Source organism: Camellia sinensis, chromosome 14 (genome assembly GCF_055761805.1).
Source record: "Camellia sinensis isolate YWXY chromosome 14, ASM5576180v1, whole genome shotgun sequence".
NCBI classification, from domain to species: Eukaryota; Viridiplantae; Streptophyta; class Magnoliopsida; order Ericales; family Theaceae; genus Camellia; species Camellia sinensis.
The window spans coordinates 4263607-4289261 of NC_138974.1; the positions used below are offsets into that span (position 1 = coordinate 4263607).

The following is a 25655-nucleotide window of genomic DNA, read 5'->3' on the forward strand; positions in this document are numbered from 1 at the left end:
AACAAGGAGAATCCCTACCTCAAATGGAGAACCTAGGGGGAAGAAGAGCCAAACTCGGAAGTGTTCCAATCCCAAAGTTTTTTGGATCAAAATGAAGCCCTCAACAAGCTCCACACTTTTTACAAAGGCCCAAGGATAGAAGGTCACTCCTACTAGATCAAACCCTAGAGAGATGTTGGAGTTTTAGAGTGAGATGCTCTCCAATGGAGGTTTTGAAAAGTAAGAGAGAGAAAGAAAGTGTGAAAAGTGATTTAAAATCACCTAGCTGCCATCTGATATACGACTAGTCCGCTCGAGCTGAAAATAGGACGCTCGAGCATCAAGCACAAAAACTGGACCCGCTCGAGCGCAAAGGGAAACCTGTTCGAGCGTAGATTACCCTCTTCCAGTATATTTACAGACATTGAACACCCGCTCGAGCGCAAAAGGTCCCGCTCGAGCGCGACCCGCTCAAGTGTAAGGAACTCCGCTCGAGCGTGAAAAACAAACCTACAGTACTTTTACAGACGCACAAAATGCTGAAAGGATGCAAACTCCGCTCAAGCGCGAAGGGATCCGCTCGAGCAGATCACTAAAAACCTGGGCAACAAGAATTGGGACAAAAGCTCATCCAACCTGTTTGAAACACGCCTAAGACAATTCTAAACTCAAATACAAAAAGTTAAGGGATAGAAATGAAATACATACAACAACAGCTATCAACGGAACCGAGTTCGAAAAACAGTAAACATGAGAGGAAAAAAAAAACCGAGATCGCTATACTCAAATATACAAGAAGACTCTCAAGGACACCTCACTCTTTGAATCACTCACACTTAAGCACTTGACTCCACTCTTGATTGTTGTGTCTTGTACCTTCCCAATGAGGTCACTTCCCTTTATATAGTCATTCACCTCCTTAATGGATGGCTAAGATTATTTTGATCCAAGGGCTATTATTAACCCTCTAGAATATTCTAGCATATACTCATACTTTTCTATATTCTAGAACTATCTAAACTATTCTAGTATATAATAGTACTTTCTATACTTCTAAAATATTCTAGAACCTTCCAAAATCTTCTAGACTTCTTTAGATTTCTACAAGCATCTTTAATGTTTTGAAATCTTCTACAATGTTCTAAAATCTTCCGGATTTCTTTAGATCTTTCTAAAGTCTTCTAGATCTTTCCGGAGTCTTCTAAATTATTCAACATATGCACTTAATAGCCTAGATAATTCTAGAAAAGTCAATGATGACTCTTAACAGATTTCATTTTCTATGAATAAGATTGTCGTCCAAACAAAGCTCTCTGGTATTGTATTGTGCAACAAGCCAAATGGATAGACAGAGAGAGACAGAGAAAGAATGGGAATGGAACCCTAAATGGTAACGTTGCCCTTAGAGAGGGGCTAAGAAACTTCAACAACCAATGTCAAATTTACCGTTGTTGAAAGATAGAGGGAAAGGCAGTGGAAGAGGAGGCCAATGAGGAGTCTCCGATGGAGCTCAACACGATCAACATTTACAGTCGTTTCTTGAATGTGTTTCCAAACAAGCTCTATGGCGGGGATACGGCGGATTTGACTTTGGTAGATTCATTGAGGCTTTGGCCTACTTATTTGTAATTCAGTAACTCGTCATCACATCCCGAAGCTTCATCAAAGCAGAATGAGAGAGGGATAGAGATTTAATCGAATATTCAAAAATGGAAAAATCCAACTACCTTTTTCCTCATCAAGTCACTGACACCGTCTCTTCCAAACCTAAGAGAGACATGAGAGTGAGAAGAGATCAAAGAACGAAAGTGTTGAAATCGAAGGAAGAGAAGTGTAGCTATGAACTCTGCGATGAGAGCTCCGTAGAATGACCATCAAGCGCTTCGTCAAATCGTGGTGTGGAGGAAGATAATAGCGTCGCCTGGGCGATGACTAAGGCTTTCTCGTCGATGAGTCGACAGTGGTGAGCGGCGACGATGGGGGTGTCGATGGCGACGAGAAAGTGGTGATGGTGGAGACGTTGACGGTGATGGCAGAAACGACGTACTTAGGGTTTAGATCAAGAAGAGAGAGAGAGAGAGAGAGAGAGAGACAGATTGTTTGATTTGTGATAGATCGGGCTTCATTGGTATATATATATATGGGTATTTTGGTCATTTTGTTTCAGATTGTCCTTATGGATAAACTATTCTGCGACCGGTGGTGTTACATGCACCAATTAGTATACTCACTAGTGTACCAACACTAGTTATGACGTTATTATTGACCCCACTTATTAATTACATTAAAAATATTAAAAACCTCTTAAATTATGTCACATCATCAATTAATACATTAGTTAGTACATTAGTGTGTATAGCATTATTCTTCTGCGACTGCACCTTTGGCCCAAAAAAATAATTTTAAACTTTGGTTGAGCACCCAATAATAAAAGAGTAAAATAAATATTTAAATTATTATTGTCGAGCCGGGCTAGAATGCATGCTTAAAGCCCAAGTCCAACTCATTTATTAAACGGGCCTAAGATATTAATCCAGCCTAATCCTTTCGATCAAAATAAGCCACCAAGCCTTAAAAAAATAGGGCTAGACATGGTAGGCAGTGGGTTAATGTCCACTCCTTGTCTCAACATAATTAAATGACCATCAAAAACTCCAATCTCTTCAACCATAAAAGCAATCACTTCCCCATTGCAATCTCAAACAATGACCCCAATCCCAGCTTCATTCTCTTCCCTAAATGTAGATTCATCTAAATTTATTTATTGTATTAATTTTTATGCCTATTATTTTAAATTTTTGGAACAATTACCAAAAAAAAAAAAAAAAAAAAAAAACAACAACAACAACCAAGGTTTTAGCCTTGTAACAAAATAAAACCTGAATTTTTAATTTATCAATTTAAACTCTAATATTTTGATTTATTTTGAATCTAAAGCATTCACATCTTTTCATTAAGTAAAACTGATAGAAAATGAGTATTTTAGTTATTAAACTCAATATGGTTATACATTAAATGTCTACAATACCTTTTTCATTGAGTTTAATGACTAAAATATTTATTTTTTCATCGATTTTAGTTAATAAAAATAGACAAATAATTTAGATTAAAAGCAATTTAAAAGTTTAGGGTTTAAATTAATAAAATTAAAAATTCATAATTTATTTTGTTACATGACTCACACATTGTTTTTTTTTTTTTTTGTAATTTTTCTCAATATTTTTAATGTTATCCTTCTAAATTTTTATTTGTTTTAATTTTATCCAATTAACCATGATGTTTAAAAAATTTGATGAAAACCAAGAGCATAAGAGAGGAAAATTTCATGAAAAAATTTCAAATTCAGTGGAGGCTTTTTGGAAAAATAATTACAAATAAATGGTAAAGTTTATAAACATTAATAATTAAAATTATAAATTTTTTCATGAATATTTAATAATTTTGTACAATTACCACTTAATAGTAAATTTTGCAAAAATTTGTGGGTAGAATTTATATTACATACTCTTTAAAATATGCAAGTTGTGATTTTTTTTTTTTTTTGGCAGTGTTGCTGTCATAATTAAAGCCCTTTCAGTCTATTGAATTTTTGAAAATTACCTATCAATAGAAATAATGGCGTGGCATGACATATGTACCGATAGTATAGCATGAAGTAGCATGGTGACGTGGCATTTAAAGAATTAGATCAATCAACAATGATACATCCCTCTAAATCAATGAGCTCTAATGACAGGGAAAGTCAACAAAAAAACAAAACAAAACAAAAAAACACAAGACACAAACATCACTATCACAGTGGACCCACAACCCATTAGAGTTATTAGAGCTCCTTTATTAGAGCTACAAAACATTTTTGTTAAATCAATGCCAAGAAAACCAGAAGAGTTAGTTGTTGAAAGACAGTTAGAGTCAATGCTGAAATCAAGGGATTAAAGACCAAGTTAGAGTTGATTTTGTAGGTAGTTCCTAAAACAAAGGGATATGGATGAAATGAAGTAGAAAATCAAGGAAGATCATGGCTGCATCAGAAAGTGGCCACACCAGTATAAAAGAGAAGGTTTCAAAAAAGGGGGGAAAAAATCCAACACAACTCACATATCGTGATTATTAGGTGTAACTTCTATTTTAAGTGTAGTCAACTTAATAATTTTAGAAGTAGATTAGTGATAAATTTTCTCCCTCTTTTTCTCTGTCGATCAATGTATTTTTCAATTCTTTGTTCTTGTTTGAAGTTTATGTAACTTGTAACAAGTGACATTTTACTTAATTAATACAAATTCAATTATATTTCTACCATATTTCTTCTTTATTATACCTTCAAAGAAGTCTTTAATATGTTTAAGACATAGAACTTGATGAGGACAATGACTCACATCGCCTGGAAGGGACTTCCACTTCCACCTTGTATGATGCCTTTAAAACCATGAGGAGGGGACAACAAGGTCCGTCCCTCAACCCCAAAGCGAACAATATCATGCAAGGTGAGTCATTAAACTTCTACTTAATACATATTTAAAAAAGAAGGAATTACATACAGGTAAGAAAAGAGAAAAAAAACACCAATACATACGGGTGCAAGTATGTCTGTGATGGGATACAAATAAAAGACTGTGAATGCAAGTACACTTGCACCTCTCATATGTCGATAAAATTTTTTCCCTTTTCTCAATTACATATAATTCTCTTTTAAAAAATGCAAGGTAATATTTTTTAGGGGATTTTTTTTAAGGTCCCTAGTATTAAGATTTTTTAGCATAAAGAACATTCAATATTTTAGTAATGTCTAAGGTCCCTCAAATTGATCCAGAGAATTTCTCTGGACTTCACAGAGAAAATCTCACGAAGAATTTCTTTGGACTTTCCAGAGAAATTCACTTCAATCTAGAGAAATTCTCTCCAAATCAAAGAAATTCCCCTCTCTAACCCAGAGAAATTCACTCCAATCAAAGAAATTCACCTCTTCAACCTAGAGAAATTCACTCCAACCAAAGAAATTCACCTCTTCAACCTAGAGAAATTCTCTCTAAAACCAAAGAAATTTCATATTCAGTGATTTTCAATGGCATGTCACACTAATTGTACTTGCATGTCACGGTCTGCTTGTTACCTGCCTTTGTGTGTGAAACCAAAAAGCTTTGTATGTTTTTGCAGAGAGTTTTGTGTATCTACAAAGCTGTGTCCTCGTCGGAAGCCATTGATCTTTCTCTCTAAGTTTATAGAACATGTCCCATGATGTTTTCATCAATCCACTCTTACAAAAACCTTTTAAGAGCGAGGTATAGCTAACAAGTGATGGTTTTAAGTTACTGGATTCCATTTCTTCCATCAAACTAAAACCTTTCTCAACATTTCCATCTTTGCAGAACCCAAAAATTAAAATGCTATAACTATACACATCTGGTGAAATTCCACAACTCTTCATTTCTCTCATAACCCTCAAAGCTTCATCCTCTTTGCCTCTTTTGCAAAATCCATCAATAATCGCATTATAATAGTAACTATTGGCAGACTGATTTTTTTTGCCTCAATTTTCAAATGAGGTTCAAAGCAAATTCAACACATCCAACTCTACAAAGCCCATGAATGTACATGTTGTATGTTACAATAGTTGGGCTTTCCCCACTCTCCTCCATTTCTTCTAGAATTCCAGTAGCTTGTCTAATATCTACTGCATGATGTCCTTCGTAGAAAAAGTTCATCATAATGGTATAGGTGCGTACATTAGGCAATGTTCCGGACTTCTTTGTTTCTTCAAATAAACTTGCAAGATATTCCACTCTATTTGCTTCTGCCAAACATTTTAGCAAGAAACTTGCAGAAACACATCAACTGCATTTTCAAGCATTGAACTTGCTGGCACTTGTTCTTGGAATAACAATTTGATTAGCTACACAAATCTTAACACTTGGGCAAGAATCAAACACTATGGCATCTACTTTGCACAAATTTCTCTGGTTTGCAAATTTACTGGGAAAAAAAAAAAAACTTACTGGGTTAGCACCATTTGAACAAAATCCACATTCCAATTAAGCTCTCAAGCAAGTCATGCAATTCCAAGACGCCACATCTAGAGTAGTTAGATAGCTCGCACAGGTAGAGTTTCCAAAAACGGTGGATTCAACTTTGTTGATCGTCGGAGCGTTGACAGAAGTTTGGTAAAAGACACCGGACAATACCAGAAGGCAAAAAATAATACCGAACATTGATATAATATTTTCAACACCATTTTCAACTCCAGGAACTCTCTCTCTCTCTCTCTAAAAAGATGGAGGACAATTCGTCGAGACAGGGCACCGTGACATATGCTTCGTGGATCAGGCAGTCGGAAAACGCCCCTCTCGTGGTAGTGGGAAAGGCCAGGCACCGTGATCAACCCTCGCTTATCGAGATCTTCTCCTTTGATTCCAAGACCTTCTTTTCTCTTTTTCGACTCCTCGGTCTCTGCCCTAGCCCCCACTGAGACTCTTGATTCTTCTTCAACAAGCATCACACGTGATTGAAGAAGGGGACCTTGTCAGCATCGCCGTCATCGAGGCAGTGGCAGAATGAGACGAAGGCGAGGCTCAAAGGAATCTCAACGGCCATTGAAGGGAGTGAAGTGAGGTTTGGATTTGGAGAGTGAGAGAGACGAAATAGGCAAGGCAGGGAGAGAGAAAAATAATATTTGATTTGAGAGAGTCAAATTTCTTTGTAATATATGGGTGTAGGGTTGAGAGATCTTAAACATCATAAAATAATATAATAGATCTCTTTTATTATTAAAATGCAAGAGGATTTTAGACTAATTTTTTCTATTTTTATATGATTTAAAAAATAAAAAAATAAATATATATTCTCAATCATATATTATTTTCTGTCACTCTTTATTCAGCATATTGTTTTCATAGTTTGAAGTGAAGAATTTGCAGGGGAATGGAATCACTTTCAATGAGGCATCTAATTTCTGCAACACACAATAGCATCCTTACGAGATACCCATCATCATCAACGTCAACACCCATTCGTGTAAACAGATTTAGAAATCAAGACACCTACTTTCGCTTTGTTCTTTGCTCCCAATAATCTGCTTTCCAAGGTAGATAAATTTTCTTCTTCTTTTAGCATCATTTGTTGAAATTTTCAATTTCTGATTCATTTCTTTTGAGCCTTCAACTCCTATTCACCTGAAACCAATTGCTTGTGTTTCTTTGAATGGTTTATGAATTCATCAGAAATGTATGTTTGTTGTATATGGGGTAGCTTATGTCTGAAGCTGTCCCTCTTAATTAATTTTCTTTTTCCTCATAGCTTTGGCCTTTGATGATGAGATAGATGCATGTGGATCATATTTGGAGTTTAGGGATTTTTAAGAATTGGGTAAATTACACTTACTTGCCCTCTCCTTTAAGTTTCTGACAATTAACTGTTATTTCAATAATAACTCTAATCTTCTTTACTTTTGAAACTATTATTAAGATTCTCCACTGCTAATTGTCTGTTAGTTTATTTAACAAAATATGCTTATGCCATGTTTTATGAGTCAGAAATCTCAATATTACCCTTACATATTCAAATAGTAAATTTCACTCACCTCCTTGAGGTTTTACAAAAAAAAATTAACAAAGTCTCATACATAGTTTAGTAATGTTGAAAAAAATTATTAAATTCTATACAATATTAAAAAAAATTATAAATTGTTAAGATATTATAAAAATATTTAACCAAAAAAATATAATTTTCATTGTTAAAATACTTAAAAAGAAACCATATCTCTAAAATTAATGTTATTATAGATAATATCTTAATAATTTCACAGAAGATTTATTTCACACTACATAAACAACATAAAATTTATCATTTGAAGTAATGTATTTGTGTGAGTAGATTTCTGACCACACTACCAAATTAGTATTCAACTGGAGAGCACTGGCACAATAGATGACGCCTGAATGACTTGTAACAGAAAGAAGAGATTCCGGCGGTGGTTTGTCCACCCGGGAGCACTCCGACGATCAAGTTAGTTATCTCTCAAAGATAGCAAAAGTGCTTAACTCACTATTCAGAATATAAAAGCGTACCTTTGACCCATGAGGGTGCCGCCCTTTTATAGCCAACACAATCCTAGTCCCAATAGAAGCCTAGTTCCAATTGACTCTGGATTACTGCTAATCTTGGACTCCCAGTAGGATTGGAATAAACTCTCTAAGAGTCTTATCTTTATCCAAACTGAAGCCTTCTCTCGTTCTAGGACTCTCGTCCTTTATCCGCTTATCCCGGATTTCGGCATTCTCACAGATAACCTCGGCCTAGCGGAGATCACCTCGGCATCATGATCAGGACATGTGGCACCTCGGCTGACACTTCGGTGCCACCTCAGCCACGTGTTGTCACTCAAAAATTATGTCCCCACAACTGCCCCCTAGGTTCTATTACCTTGGCATCCTGAGGTGATGGAACCTATATCGTTAAACCATGTAGCACGTCGGCTAGGCTCGCTTTATCTTTCATTATCGAGGTTGCCACACACTGGCTCCGTATGATAAACATTTCAATGTGTTTGCATCAATGCTTCAAAAACCACTAACCAAGTTTGCTTAAGTTCATTGAGCTGAGATCGCCCCCGAAGCCGAGGTCTTTGCTTCATTAAATCAAAAACTCCAAGAGTTTTGTCACGCGTGTGAGCTGTCACGCACAATATTTCAACCGTTTCGGCCACGCGTCCTCCCCTTACTGGGCCATACCTGGTACACGCCATCAAGTCGCATTATTTTTGCGTGCGTCGTCTGATAAGCACGTCATCCTAGGTACATTGATGGTATTTTGCCGCCATTCTCCGCGTTTAATCAAAATCAACTCTCTCTCTCTCCGTCTTTTCACTTTTTCACCATCATCTTCAAGCAAAATCTCTCTTCTCTCCCAAATCTACCATTGCTTCAAACCTTCAAGCTCTACAACTACTTTCATTCCTCCCCTCTGGTGAAGCTTTCGCTGACCTTTTCCGATTGCAACCATTACCTGACTGCGGCGTACTCAACACCAGCTTCACTCCTCTGGTAAGCCACTGTTCCTTTTATTTTAAATTTCTTGTTTTACTTCAAAGAACTCCATTACTGTACTCGCTGCCTTTGCGCACTTGCTCATGTCTTTGTTCGTTAATTTGTGTATTGAATTCCACCATGTATTTGAGTATGTTCGTTTTATGGCTTTGTTTTTGCCCAATCCATTCTTGAATATACACACACCACTTACATATCTGTTCTTAGCCTCACACACCTGCACAAACTTTATCACAATGTTCTTGATAAAGCATCATCATTCTTGATTCTGAATCTTTGTTCTTGTTAATTTCTTTTTTCTGTGTTTTCTCTAGATTCTTACCTTCGATCTTCATTTGCCTAGACTTAGGTTTGGGATTTGTTTGTAGAACTCACGAACCTTAGGAAGAACTGAAACAAATTTCCCTTAGATCCACACAAATTCATACCACAGTACACATTTTAGGTTTTAGCCGAGGTCTTTCAAACCTCCACAAAAACACTTCCTTCTAAAATCCAACACCTTCCCTCAAGCCGATATCATGGGTATGTGGAGGCATAAGGTGGACACCCCAACTAAGTTAGAATACTTTAGGCAGGAGTTTAACATCCCGGCCGATGTCCATCTCAGGTTGGCTGGGGAGGATGACTCCATCATGCCCACAGCTGATTCCATGCCTTTCCCAGTTATAGCTTTCATAGAGTGTGGACTTAGGCTCCCATTTGACATCCTTTTTTGAGAAATCCTCCATTACTACAAGTTGAACCCAATGCAACTCACCATCAATTCTTACCGAGTTATCAATGACATACTAGCTTTAGCCAAACAAGAGAAAGCTAGGCTAACCTTAGCCGACATTCAATACTGCTACACCATGTGTGGCCTTAAATTAGAAAAAGGCTACTTCTACTACCTCAAATCGAGGTCCATCGAATACAAAATCGTTGCCGACCTCCCAGACTCCAACAAGGGAGCCGGGGATGATTACTTCATTGTCTCGGGCAACTGGGAGTTCGCTCTAAATGAGGACCTTCACCTGTATCCTCTTAGCCGAACAGTATTCGTAGAGGGTAATGGTAAGAGCCAAGTGTTTTTACTTGTTTAAGTCTTCAATACTTTGTTCTCTCTATATGCTCTAACGTCTGTTTTTCTTGTAGCTCTTCCGCAACCAGCAAAGGACTTCCGTAAGTCCTTCTTCCCTGGCAAGGGCTTGAAGAAGCTGTTAGATCTGCCAGTCCAGAGGTAGAGAGCTTCCTTACTACTCAACTACATCCCTACTTACAAGTCAGTCCTTCCCGAAATCCCAAAGAAGAAGAGCAAGTCTCTTCCTTCTGCCACAACTCCACCAGCAACTTCATCATCTCGGCCAGATCAGAGATCAATGTCCGATCTAGCTGAGCAACCATCAACCTCGGCTCCATATTTGATCCCTCCATCCCAATGCAAATGCCGACGCCGAACTGCTATCGCTGCCGAGATGGGTTGCAAGAAAGCGGTCGTAGACGATTTTCTGGCCGACATTCTCAACACTGTCACCGAACAACCAGCACCATCTCAGCCTCAACCAGAGCCGAAACAAAAAAGGCTGAAGAAAGCCCAACCCAAGGCAACGGTGACTCAGATTGATACTGAGGACACCTTGCCAATTTCAAAATTGGCCGAGAGTGAAAAGACCCCTTCTGCCGCCAAGAACAGGCCTGCCGAGGCCGAACCATTCCAGTTAACCCGGTCAAAGAGGCCGAGGTCAAAGTCGGCCGCAACCTCGAGGTCCATGAAATCAGATGCCCCCTGGGCCCCTCCTATCACCATAGAGGAGAAGCCGGTTAGAGTTGGCGATAGCGCGACTGATCTTGAGGTCGGCGTTGTCCTCTCTATGGCCTTGCTCCTTCCAAATGATCTTAACCGTAACACCAAGATAAGCGAGTATGAAAACTTCGCTTTGATGCTGCAGCATTCCGTTCAAGTAAGTCCCTTTCACTTTGTATTTTTTTCTTTCTATTTTTCCATACTTAGAGAATTTTTACTAACTTTTGTTCTATCTATTTTCTTTCAGGCGATCCAGTACGCCCACTCCTTCTCAATGCAAGCTTTTGAAATGAGGAAGGAGTTGGCCGACAAGATCACGGAGGTTGCTGCTTTACAGAAGGCAATCAAAAAGGCCGAGGCAAGGGTGAAAACCTTGTCAGACCAGGCCGACGCGGCCAAGAGGGCTCAAGGCGAGGCCGAGGAAAAGGCTAACGCTGCGGAGGCCATTGCCAAGGTCCTTGTGGTCGAAAAGAAAGAGGCCGAGACGAAGATGGTCGAGGCCCAAAAAGAACTTCAAGATACCTTGGCCACAAAAGAAGCCGAGATCAAGGTCGCCGATTAGAAGGCGTATGCTGAGGGGGCAGCCGACGTCAAGGAAGACTACAAAAAGCAAGTGAGGCAGGCATGCAACAAGGGTTTCACTCTTGGTTGGATGGCTGCCCTCAAAAAGCTTGATGTCCCCGAGGACTCCCCCCTCAAGAATGCTGATGACCTCCCCCTGCCGTTCCCCCCTACTCCAAGCCAATCCAAAGACAATTCTGAATCCGAGGAGGAAACTTTGGTGAGGAAAAAGAAGAAAGCTACTGGGGCCAAGTCCCCTACTCTGAATGAGCAAGTCAACTTGACTCAGGATGAGGAGGACGAGGTCTCAAATGATGTCTCCTCCCAGAAGACAGACTCCGAGGTACCGAACGCCGAGAAGAGCCTCGATCAAACTCTACAGGAGATCGATGCTGAGCTCGAGGCTGAGAAGGCTGCCGAGAAGTCTTCCCAACTGTCTTCTGAGGTCGAGACACAGTCCACAGCTAACGCCGAGTAGTTTTGTTTACGTTTTTCTCTTTTTTCTTCTGTACCTTCTTTTTCCTTTCCTTTTCAAACAATGTAAGCTTTAATTCGGCCGACATTTCTACTTTTATATTTTGCTAAGTAACCCACATGTAGGCCGAAGTGCCCTTTCTTTTGAATGTCAATACAACTTCTTCTTTTGAATGTTTGTATGTTTATCCTCTTTTACTCTTGCATGACTCTTATACTTAGAATAATTTTCATATCTTCAACATACACCTTGACTGTGTAATCTTCTTGGTGGGGAATACTTCGGCTATTCTCACTAACAGCTTATTTCGGCTCTGACCTAACACTTGAAAATATTCATACTATTTTCACAAGTGCTATTTACAACTCGCCACTTCGCTCAAGACCTCTGTCTTCTATTATTGCAACATAACCTTGGGTTAACTTCAACTTGTAAATTTTCCTCAAGATTTCAACAAGCGTTATACCGTCTTCCTTTAACATAACATCGGCTTAACTTCAACTTGTAAATTTTTCTCAAAATTTCAACAAGTGTTAAACCATCTTCCTTGTAAATTCCAACTCCCAAGCATTGTTCTCCAGCCCTCTGCCCCCTAATGTGAACTTAAGTTCCGCTTAAGTTCCACTTGGGTTCTCATTAAGCATGTGGCTTTTGATCTTGTCGCCGAGGTCAGATTCAAACAAAGACTGGCCGAGGTTACCAACCTCGGTCTCTTTGTTAATCTGACTGGCATGCACTTGGCTCCAATCTGTGTCTGATTTTGCCAATAAGACAAGTCCAGGTTAACCCAACTTAGTTCAACTCTATTATATGTAGGTAAAGTTTCTACTCTGCCATATAATAAGTCTAAGTTATTCGTCATGTTTCGCTTAGAAACATCGTCAACTTAGTTCAACTCTATTATATGCAAGTAAAGTTTCCACTCTGCCATATAATAAGTCTAAGTTATTCGTCATGTTTCGCTTAGAAACATTGCCAACTTAGTTCAACTCTATTATATGCAAGTAAAGTTTCTACTCTGCCATATAATAAGTCTAAGTTATTCGTCATGTTTCGCTTAGAAACATCTTCAACTTAGTTTAAGTCTATTATATGCAAGTAAAGTTTCTACTCTGCCATATAATAAGTCTAAGTTATTCGTCATGTTTCGCTTAGAAACATCGCCAACTTAGTTCAACTCTATTATATGCAAATAAAGTTTCTACTCTACCATATAATAAGTCTAAATTATTCGTCATGTTTCTGTGTTTCGCTTAGAAACATCGCCAATTTAATTCAACTCTATTATATGCAAGTAAAGTTTCTACTCTACCATATAATAAGTCTAAATTATTCGTCATGTTTCAATCAGAAACATCGTCAAGTGCCTGTTTAGTCATTATACACAAGTTAAAAAACCAATCGAAAACTTTTATTAATACTTCGGCTAATAACAAGAGAAAGCTTGAAAAACAATAAGATCTAGTGATAGAAAAACTTCAGATTGCAAGTATTCCAGGGTCTTGGCAACTCTTTGCCATCACAACCCTCAAGCCGATATGCCCCATTGCCCAAGACCAAGATAATTCTATAGGGTCCTTCCTAATTCGGGCCAAGCTTGCCTTCTCTGGAATCCTTCTTGTTGCCGACGACCTTTCTCAGGACGAGGTCACCAACTTGGAACTCTCGCGGGTTCACCTTCTTATTATAAGCCCTGGCAAGCTACTGCTGGTATGCCCCCAGCTGAAATGCTGTTTTTTCCCTTTGTTCCTCTAGCAAATCCAAATCTCAGGCTAAAAATGCCCCATTGGTCCCATTTTCTACTCCCTGGGTTCTGATCCCTGGGATGCCGACCTCCAATGGAATTACTGTCTCTGTGCCATAAGCCATGGCAAATGGGGATTCCCTCGTTGATCTTCTCGGCGTAGTCCGATATGCCCAGAGTACACTGGGCAACTCATCCACCCACTTTCCCTTTGCTGCTTGCAGCCTCTTCTTAATCACATCCAAGATAACTTTGTTGGATGCTTCTGCTTGGCCATTGCTTTGAGGAAAACTTGGGGTGGAAAAATAATTCTTGATTTTGAACTTTGCACAGAAGCTCTTGATTAACTTATTGTCAAACTGTGTGCCATTGTTAGCTATTGGTCCTATTTGGTATAGCTGCTAAAACAGATTATAGATTATAGCTTAACAGATTATAGATTACGACTTTAATCAGAAGCTATTAATCTGTTTGGTATAGCTATCGGATTATAGATTTAAGTTATTGAGTAGAGTTTGTTAAATAAGTTGTGAAGTAGCTTTTTCAATTAACTTTTATTTTTTATTATTCACTATTTGTCTACATTTCTCATAAAAAATAATAATAATATTTAATAGTCCATTTGTGTCTTTTTCAATTTTTAAAAAAATAAAAAATAAAAAAATCTATGAGTATAACCGTGAATTAACATGTCTACAGCAGAAGCTGATAATCAGAAGCAAGGGGTAAGCACCTTCTCAGAATCAGCTTCTCAGAATCAGCTTCTCAGAATCAGCTTTTTTGACTTAAAATAAGTTGTTAGAATCAGAAGCTGTTTGAAATAAGTTTAACCAAACAGTCCAAAATAACTTTTTAAAAGCCAAAAGTCATAAGTTGGCTCAAAAAAGCCCCACCAAACACCCCCATTATGGCTCTTGGTATCCCAAACCTGGTGATGATGTTCTTCCATATGAAGTTCTTCACATCAATGTCCCGAATCTTGGCAATGGGTTCAACTTCTACCTATTTGGTGAAGTAATCTGTTGCCACCGGCAGGTACTTCCTTTGTCCAGTTGCTTAACGCAGTTTTCCAACAAGATCCATGCCCCATTGGGTAAATGGCCAAGGGCTGGACACCGGGTTCAAGTCTGCTGCTGGTTGATGTATTAAAGGTGCAATCCTCTGGCACTTTTCACACTTCTTGACATAGGCTTCAGCATCTTTCTGCATGTTGGGCCACCAGTACCCATGAGTAATGGCCCTATGAGCAAGTGACCTGCCCCCGGCGTGGCTTCCACATACTCCTTCATGTATTTCGTACAGGAAGTCTTCAACCTGTGCAGGATGCACACACATCAGAAGAGGTCCAGTAAAAGATCTTCGGTAGAGATGTCCTTCTGCTGTCAAACAGAACCTTGCCGACTTCAGTCTGATCTTGTGCACTTATTTTCGGTCATCTGGCAGCTTCCTATCTCTAAGGAATACTATTATTGCATCTATCCAACTTGGTCCCATCTCCACACATATTGCTTCGCGTTCTGTGCTCAGTGGTTCTATGCTTGGTCTTGACAAGTAGTCAACCATTATCGTTCTTGCCTCTCCAGGCTTTATTGCACTAGCTAGGTTGGCCAGAGCATTGGCATGGCTGTTGTCATCTCGGCTTACCTGCTGTAGTCGGCAATTTTGAAATAAGGCTACCAGTCTACCCACTTCCTTCGCATATGTTGACATCATTTTATCTCGGGCTGCATATTCGCCTGTTACCTGGTTGACTATAAGTTGGAAGTCACAGAAGACTATTACCACGTCGGCTTCCATGGCTGCTGCCAGCTTTAACCCTGCGATTAGTGCTTCATATTCTGCTTCATTGTTTGAGGCCTTAAACCCCAAACGAATAGATTGTTTCAATATCTGCCCATCTAGCGACACTAGTACTACTCCTGCCCCCGCTCCTTGTTGGTTTGAACTCCCATCAACAAACAGCCGGAAGGAGTAGCTGATGTAAATACTGCAGGGCCTGAGTTTCTCTTTGTTCTTTTGTTCTGTTGTCCTCCGTTGGGTTTTTTCTTGCTCGTTTGGACCTCGGCTCAACGGAGCCCGATGTATGACGGCGTCTAGTGTGAACTCGGCCACGAAGTCGGCTAAGACTTGGCCTTTGATTGCTGTCCTAGGTCTGAATTCCAGGTCATATTGGCCCAAGGTCACTGTCCATCTGGTTATTCTGCCTGTCAGATCTCCTTGCTACAACAGGGACCTTAAAGGATGTTCAGTTAACACCACAATTTTGTGGGCATGAAAGTAATGATTCAGCTTCTTGGAAGCCATTACTAAAGTCAGTGTTAACTTCTCCATGGGTAAGTACCTGGTCTCTACATCTGCCAGGGTTTTGCTTACGTAGTAAACTGCCTTTTGCTCTCCATTCTCTTCTCTGACTATTACTGCACTTACTGCATGCTCTGAAACTGCCAAGTATAAGAATAGTTCCTCTCCAGGTACTGGATTTGAGAGAACTGGAGCTGTGGTCAAATACTTCTTCAGGTCGGCCAAGGTGGCTTCGCACTCTTCGGTCCATAAGAAGTCTGTGGCCTTTTTTACTAGGCTAAAGAAAGGCTTACATTTATCAGAGCTCCTGCTTACGAATCTGTTCACGGCTGCAGCCCTTCCAGTCAACATCTTTACTTGTTTTACCGATGTTGGGCTCTTCAGTTCTAAGATGGCCTTGATCTGATCTGGGCTTGCCTCAATGCCCCTTCTGGTTGCCAAGTATCCCAGGACATTACCAGACCCAACTCCAAATGCACACATCGATGTATTGAGTCGGAGCTGATATGTTCTAAGGATGTCAAAGACTGCCTTTATGTCTTCCAGATGACCCTCAGGTTCTTTGGTCTTTACTACCATGTCGTCTATGTATACCTCCACAGTTTTGCTAATTAGATGTCTGAACATTTTTGTCACCAACCTCTGGTAAGTTGATTCTGCGTTTTTCAACCCGAAAGGCATTACTCTGTAGTAATATAGCCCTTTTGGAGTGATGAATACAGTCTTTTCCTCATCTGGGGGGTACATAGCTATCTGATGGTACCTCCTGTAGGCATCCAGGAAGCTCATCCTTCCATGCCCTGAGGTGGCATCCATCAATTGGTCAATCTTGGGTAATGGGAAGCTATCTTTGGGACAAGCCTTATTCAGGCTGGTAAAGTCCACGCAGACCCTCCACTTACCATTCTTTTTCTTCACAACCACTATTTTTGATAGCCATGTCGGGTAATTTACCTCTCGAATGGCTCTGACCTCCAGAAGTCTATCTACTTCCTCTTCTACTGCCTCAACATGCATTAGTGTCGGCCTCCTTGCCCACTGGATGATAGGTTTGGCCGACCTGTCTACATTCAGTCTGTGGCAAGTGACCTCGGGGTCAATGCCTGGCGTCTCGTACGGTGTCCATGCAAATACCTCAAGGTTTGCTCTTAGGAATGCCTCTAATTCTTTTTCCTCTTCCTCGGCTATGCCCGAGCCGAGAAGGAAGAAGCGTTCTTTATCCCCTTGCTGGACAAAGATTTTCTTCAGGGCTTCTTCACTCTTCTCAACTGGCTCTTTGCAACGTCATCCAGAACTTCCACATTCTCGTCATCGATCTTTGTTGTTTCTACTTCTTGTATGTTGCAGGTAGACTTCATTGCTGCTATGGAGCAATTTTTTGCCTACAATTGATCCCCTCTGACCTCCTCTATTCCATGCTCTGTTGGGAACCGCAATAGCTGATGTAATGTTGAGGAAACTGCCCCCATTGCATGTAGCCATGGCCTTCCCAAGATAGCATTGTAGGGAGAGGGGGTGTCGATTATGGTGAACTTTGTTTTTAGCTTCTTGGTGCCAGCCTGCACCTCCAAACTTGCTGCTCCCAAGGGCCACGTCGACGTTCCATTGAACCTAACCATTGGGCCATTGGACTACTCCAAGTCATCTTGGTGAAGGCCAAGCTCCTTGTAACACCTGACATATATGATGTCACAAGAGCTGCCTTGGTCAACTAAGATGCGCTTCACTTGGCACTCTCCAATCTGGAGGGATATTACCAAGGCATCGTTGTGTGGATGTTGCACCATCTCCAGGTCTTCCTCAGTAAAGGACACCACTGGTCCTTAGTTCTTGTCTGCCCTAGGTCTCTTCTTCCCGATCTGACACACATGTTGTAGGTGTTTTACTTTCTAGGTTTCCCCCCTTATCTCATTCTTATTCACCTTCGAGTGAATCACATTGATCACTCAAGGTCCGTCTGCCTGCGGTTGTGGTGCTGGTAAGGGTGGTGCTGTTGGTGCCTGGGGTAGTCTTGCCTGCTCTCCCCTTGTCTTAGCCAAGTCCACCAGGTCCCTTAAATGGCCTTGTCTTACCAGGTCCTCCAGATGTGTTTTCTGGGCTCTACACCCCTGAGTCAGATGTCCAGCTTGATTGTGGTAAGCACAGTGCTTGCCAAGGCTTCTTCCCATAAATTCGCCCGGTACCCTTGCTAGTGCTCTGTAATAGGGCTGATTTTGGATTTTCTCCAAGACTTTGTAGATAGGGATTCAGAATACGGTTGTGACTGTCTGTGTAGCCCTTAATCTTGTCTCTGGTTTATTGTATCCGCTATCACCTCGGCCTCGCTTCGGCGAGCCGTTTTTCTTCTCTTGTTTTTACGCCTTTGTTCCCGGCGTGTCTTCCTTGGCCCTGGCATATTTTTCTATCCTGGCCATAAGCTCATCCATGCTTTTCGGTAATGTCTTTGCCAATGATTTTTGAAGCAAGCAGTCATCTTTCAGTCCGTTCTTAAATGACACAACCACCACCTCTTGGTTGCATCCTGGTATTCGGTTAAATACCTCATAATACCTTTTGGCATAGGCCCTAAGTCTTTCATCCTCACTAATCCTCAAGGCCAGCAGGGCGTCCACCCTCAATGGTTGTGACTTGTTTGTCACAAACCTGGCCACAAACATCTCGGCCAAGCCTTCTCAGGTTTTCACAGTTCCCTTCGGCAACTTGTGAAATCAGTCGGATGCAATTTCTTCGAAGGATGAGGGGAACACCTTGCAGAGCAACGACTCGTTCCCAGTGTACAATGCCATCGAGTTTAGGTACAAGCCGACGTGAAAGTTAGAGTCTGACTAACCGTCGTATAGCTGTAACCTCAGCATATTGAACCATTTCAGAGCCTCAAATTTTTTTAACTCCACCAAAAACGCTGTTCTCGGCTTAATCGGAGAGGTTACCTCGGCATCTTGTTGGTTCCTCTAGAAGTAACCCCTCAGATCCTCCTTGGTCCGTCCGGGAGCTCGGCTATCAACGGATTTCAGCCTTTTGGGTGTGCTGCTCCCAGTATCATTGTGAGTCCTTTTGGACCTCTCTCTATTAGTTGCGTCGAAACACAGCTCTTTTCCCTGAACATGGCAATGTTCTTTGGGGTCAGCTTCCTTGGTGCGATGCGTCCTCCGTGAATCTCTCCTTCTTGATTCTCCTCACCCGACCTCCCTTGAAGGCCGGTGAGAGTGTTCCTTGGTTCTATCGTGCTGAGGAGTCGTAGGAATTGTCCTCTGCCCCCCTGTGTGGGCATCTTTTTTGGCCACTGGAATCGGCGTATCTTGTAACGAGAACGGTGGTTGCATAACGTTGTTCTACATCATGAAATTGACGACCGATTGTAGGTCCGCCAATTTGTTTGCCAGTTTCTTCATCTCGTCGTCCCTCCATAGGCATCTATCTTTCCATACCTGGAGGTCATCCTCGTTGTAATACCTGTCTCGATCTGATTTCTTTGTTACGTCGCCTTCCTTGCCGATGTCTTTTTCTCCGTGATCCTTATCACGAGTCTCTTTGTTACAGTTGTCTTCTTTGACGTCAAGGTCAATAGGTTTCTCACTCCCAGTAAGAGTGTCGTCTCCAACCTTCTCTTTCTGTCCTTTATTGGCCATCTATTCTCTTTTCTTTCCCACAGACGGTGCCAAATTGTGTTTGTAGATTTCTGACCACACTACCAAATTAGTATTCAACTGGAGAGCACTGGCAGAATTGATGACGTTTTAGACCGCTCGAACTCCGCTCCGCGTGAGACGGCGCGAATTGGGTTCTAGCTACTACAGTTCGGACTCTTGTCACAGTTCTGAATCTAATCTCACAAAGTGCAATGTAAGACTGATAAATCACCAAAGAGTCCAAATCCGGCAATTGGTTTTGAAAAATCAATTTTGAATCAAAAGTGCCAAACATGGGCTGCTCTGCCAGATTTCAGAGTCGCTACCTAAATATTTTATTTTGGAAAATTTAGGAAACCCTGACTCGTGCCTAAGGCCACGTGTCCATCACCAAAGTTGCCTCGGCTCAGGAACTTGGGAACGAAGGGGGAAGGTCATGAAATGAGCACCCCTGCTCGCCCCGATCAAAGATCGGCCTCTACTGAACATGATATGTTATTTTGAAAACACATGTGTTCTTTTTTTGATTTATTAGCTAACCTTACTATGTGATGCGCATAGCATACAAGTATAGACTAAATCGCTCGATTTGGAACAAAATATCTCATGTTTGTTTTTCGAAAATGGTTTGAAAGTGCTACTCACAAGTAGGCTAAAGCGCGGATTTTGCCACCAAACAAGGTGGGCTTAAAACATGATGATTTGCCATTTCAAGTGGGCTTAAAACTCACATTTTGATGAATCGTTCCAATTCGAGCAATAGAGCCTTCATCCACAGGCATTCATGCAGTTGAAGCACTTAAACAAATAGCCTCATGGCAAGCATGCTATCATGGCAACACTTACACACATGCAAGGATCCTAAAGCGTAAAAACTTACCGAGTACTCCAAGCCAAAACAGAAGCTAATTAGAAATTAATGCATGACCCTAGCTATGTTAAGATGCCTAATGCAACGCATGTAAAAATGCAACTAAGTAGGCTCGGCTATCTAAGATGGCATATGAAATGCGACAATTTGATACGCATACTTGTGAACACGTATTCAAATAAGTGTTAAAATACCATGCGGTTTGAATGATGCACCGAGCCTGGTGCATGCAAGACAAATGAATGATGCACGCATGCAAAGCATAAGTATGCTAATTGAAACATGCCCTAAAACTAACCATCAAAAACTGGTAAATAAAAGGGAGAAAGACGTGGGGTTGGAAGACATTCACACACACACGCACACTTATTACAACATTTGCCCTCTCGACGGAGGGTCCGAATAATACGCTAACTAGCTATGCTAATTAAACTAATTATTACAAACCAAAACTAATTAACTATTCCTAGTTAACTAATTATTACAAAACAAATCGATTAATTAAGCACATTAACTAATTAAGTACAAAATCAACGAATTAGCTAACTAAGTAAAGCAACTAAAGCAGTTAAAAGAGGTCCTTGGGGCAAGGGGTGCATGCATGCTCGATCGCCTCGCTTGGAAATCCATTGCTATGCCCAGAATTGCCTCTGTTTGCGTTTGATTTGATCTCTGAAAAGTGCACTAACTTCCAGATTGGTTCTACTCCAACATGGAGACCTCCTGGTGGGCTGCCGACCAGAAAAAGGGGCTGTTGACCAGAAAAACTGGTTGTAGACCAGAAAAAGTGGTCAGTCGACCAGTTGATTTGCCAAGCTCCAGTTTTGCTGCAATAGAGAACAACAAGGGGCATAGCAATGTATTTACAAAATATGTGTGCACAACCACCCTCCCCATCATTTCTCAAGCTCAATGGAGTGCGGTACTAGACTCTTGGGCCACCAACCGAGCATCGCAATGCACGATGGCCAAGAAGCCAAGTTTACACAAGTCAATGTTAATCAGTACGGGAAATTAGGCTTTTTAAAACGCCGCTATAGGTACCAAAAACGTCGCTAATTCTTTTTGCGACGTTTAGTACCAAACGTCGACAACGCGGTTGTCGCTATAGCTTTATGGCGTTTGGAAAACGTCACTGTATTAGTATAGGCGGCGTTTTTAAAAACGCCGCCAAATGTCCTACCCTAACGATACTGTGAGGTCACTATGGTTTTAACGACGTTTTTAAAACGCCATCATAGGTTTTTTAAATTTTAAAAATTCCAACCGTTATAGTGGCATTTTAGAAACGCCGTCTTACATTTTCTTTTTCTTTTTTCTTTTTTTTTTTTTTTGAAATTGTGCTAATTTTATGTGATTCAACTAAAAGAAAACTTGCAATAAAACTAAATAGCACTAATATGAAATAATAACCCTCATTCAAATAGCAAATACAACATTAATTCACTTTCCCATTCAATTTAATATCCAATCACCATTACCCACAAAATAACATATCCAAAAATTAAATTCACAATTCTCAATCAAAAAATTACTACCTTATATACAAAACCACAAAATAACATTACCCTCTTCTCTCTCTCACCACTACCTCATTTAACACAAAAAATAAGAAGAAAGTGAACCAAACGCCCAACCCCCCAGTCATATCAGAGGAAAAAAAGAAAAAAGAAGAGAGAAAAATCCAAAGGATTTTAACACAAAAAATAAGAAGAAAGTGAACCAAAACACCCAACCCCCATCCATCCTTCACCGTTTTTCTGAATCGCTCTCCATGCTACTTCCCATGGCCTTCAATCCTCTTGAATTCGTCCCTGGACACACATGGGGGACAGGAAGTAAACATTTGTAGAAATTTATATTAACCACCTTTTACTTGGATAAAACTTCGTTTGTATGCACCTACTACACAGGGTACGTACAGAGAGCTGCACATAAATATTATTTTAACAGTACATGATTTACATCTCTGTACAACAACCATCGTCTCTGTTTATTTGTCGTTTCCACCCCCAAGCTTTCATTCATAACATTGCAACAACAACAAAAAATGGATCCTCCACAAACTACCTAAATTATAAACGAGTCAGCTTATAAAATGGTGCAGCTCCCTTGTTCTCTGTAAAATAATGTTCACCATCAAAAAATATGAACACAGAATCATATAGTGTTTAACACATATATATAGTATGAAGTGAAACCTACTTCCTTAGGTCTTCGTATCGACTTAATGCTTCCTCAAATTTAAGCCAAAGAGGACCTGTCTCCTGAAGGTTTACGTTCTTTGGCCTGCAAGATAAGCCTGAACAACAAACTGTGGGGTCCTTTCCCTGGTTTAGCACCAGATGATAATCATTAAGTCAGTCAAAATATATTTAATCAAAAACACTTGACAAGTAACATTTGACAAGTAACAGCTGGATGGGTTTTGGTAGCAAACAAACTTACTCCTTTCATATTGTGATAACCAAGCCAAATAGGCAACGCCGAAGTACAAGGAAACAAAATGCTTTGTTAGATCATCAACGGACTCTACTATGTAAGCCTTGTAGCCCAAGTCCCTACACATCAGAAGCAAACATTCAAGCAAATTTCAGCCTTGGAATAAGCATATTCTGCTTTAGTTTCACTAAAACTGTATAATATCTTTCTGACAATTTGTTCAACAAGAAGCATATGGAGGTTAAAAAATTTAGTGATTTCTAATTTTAATCAACATCAATTTGGTTATGCTCCATTTATTGTGATAACTTAATTTCCAATTCGAAGGCAATTGGATCAATACAGTTCATTCTAATGAGGTATCCCGATATCTGTAACGAGCCAAAATGACAAAGTTGCTAATAAACACTATATTAAAGAGCATGAGATGTTGAACTTTTTTTATTTTATTCCATAGTGTAAGATGCCAAAGAGCTTTGGTGGTTAAGCAGGAGATGATAAAGGCCCCCTTGCTTGGGTTCAAGTCCCCATTTTCACATACACTATGACTGTTTATCCACACCTACATTACAATGTTCTAAAACAAACATTCAGTTTGAGTCCTGAACTTCACATACTTGTAAAGCCAGCAAGCTGTGGGGTAGTCAATTCCCATTATTCCTGGACGAGGTCCAACCCCATTCACGAAATGCATGCTAACAATCTCAGCAAGAGCACACAAAACTGTCTGCACACCAGTGAATTTTAGGAAGGAAATCAAAAACAAAAAATGAAAAACAAAGACAATAACAAGTAGATAAGTCGAGAAAGATAAGATCGAGAATAGAAACGTCAAGTAACTAGGATCAAATAAAATAAGCATTAGTAGCATAATGGGATTGTGGATCGATTCATAGGATCACATGATCATACTTTTCAAAGTGTTTTTGTGATTTTCTACGTATCTTTCCAAATCGTTACACCTCCTACCTCAAATAACAATAATAAATAAAGCTTGTAACTTATAAACATTGTGAATCAATCAACTAAGATTTGGTTTCATTTAGAGTTTGCAAAAAAATCCTACAAAGTTGAGGAGGTGACCATTAAGGACAATGTTGCATTGAGTGCTCCGATAAATGTATGCTTTTAATCTTTTTCAAATTTGCTTTTTATTTTTATTTGAATTTTTTGGTTATTTGACTCCAGTTGTTTCATAGCAGTTGAATTCACCTCTATATTTATCAACCCAAGCTTTTAAATCTCACCAAGTAAGCATCTAACAAAAAGAAGAGAAAGCAAATAAACTTTAATTAAAGGAAACACAATGATATGAATTGGTTGTAATTCTAAATTTAAATATGGATTAGTTAGTGAATACATCCATGTAGAAATAGATGAATATAAGAAAGTATGTGATAATTTCAGAAGGATTTGCATTAAATAGTAGACAGGATAAAAAAAAATGGGAAAAAAAATTATACGAGGTGGCTTCAATGGCCACATCTTATGGAGGAGCGGAAATGTTGAAAAGAGCTATGAACATTATAATTAATTATAAATGAAACAATGTCCAATGGGAAATCTAAAGATAGTGGGCCATCATCTAAAAATTTTTGGTGGTGGAATAAAGACCTTTAACAATGAATTAATATAACACAATGTTGGATAGCTTGATATACATTGTTGGGCTCATTTCCTAACAACTTAAGCATTTAGGACTAGTGGTGACTTAACAATGAGTTTGTCACAAAGGATAATAGTTCCCTAAACAGCATGGTTTAACTAGTCAGCCTTCTCTTTGAATGTATGGTGAAACTATGACCAAGAATAAACACCTCAAAGCTTTTAAATTTCTTAGGACGGAAAAGAATAAATCAGCCACATAATGGCATCTTTTTTACAACCATGTAGAGTACTTACTGGTTTTACTCCTCTTGTACTAAAGTGTTTTGACAGTATAATTTCTGTAATTGCCTGTAAGAAAAAGGCAGCATGTTAGAAAAAGAGAGTCAAAGCCACTCAGTTAAATTCACTCATCTCAACAGCAGGAATTAGTTTATCCCTCCTTCAGTCCTGGAACAACATTAGTCCAAATGATCTAAAATTTTTACTGTTTTGACCTTGTGTTTTTCGTACATTTTGTACAAGGGGTATGTATGCCACTCTTAATTCTTTGTACTTGACTTCTATTCTTTCATATATTTTTATGGAAAATCTCACCTAGAAAAAAAAGAAAAAACAAGTTAAAGCTTCCCAAATGACTCAAGGAGGGCCAGAAAGAATGTGGGAGGTGATTGTGATTTCTTGAGATAATGTATTCAGATTCTCACAACCATCAAAAGCCAATTGATGGAAAATGAAAATTAGTTCCCATAGTTTGCATGCTGTCACCAAAAGAGCTCCAGCATGTTTTGATTAACTTGATTATGGAAGTTAGATTATCCATATACCACCTTTTGTGTTTAAATTAAGTTCAAAACCTGCCCTAATTTTGTAGCTGATGGTAACTATTCAAAGATTGGGTGAAGTTTGTCAACTGGTGATGGAAAATAAATTATGCTTTCTTCATTGTCTTATAGATAACCAATGAAGCGGAAAATGGTGACCAATAACAAAGAAGATGAAGGGGTAAGGGGTAGCAGGAGAACATAGCAGCAGGGGAAGCATTCAAAATATCTAGTTATGATAAATACATGCAAGAAAATAAATATTTTGCAAATCCATATTATTTAATCTTACCCTTAACTCTACCAGAGAAAGATAAGGTCTATTCTCGGCATCGTGAGAAAATCGCACTTTTCCCTGTTTCTCCCTAGATTTGCTCCACTCTTTACTAACAATAGGATG

General features: G+C 39.6%; 1 long non-coding RNA gene across 1 annotated transcript; it reads right to left on the bottom strand.

The window, feature by feature from the left end:
• Positions 1-22831: 22831 nt before the first annotated feature.
• Positions 22832-24788, bottom strand: LOC145807471 (uncharacterized). Its single transcript, XR_014350600.1, has 3 exons — positions 24729-24788; positions 23444-23553; positions 22832-22945 (listed from the first exon to the last, which is right to left on the bottom strand). It is a non-coding gene; the product is annotated as an uncharacterized LOC145807471 (long non-coding RNA).
• Positions 24789-25655: the final 867 nt, after the last annotated feature.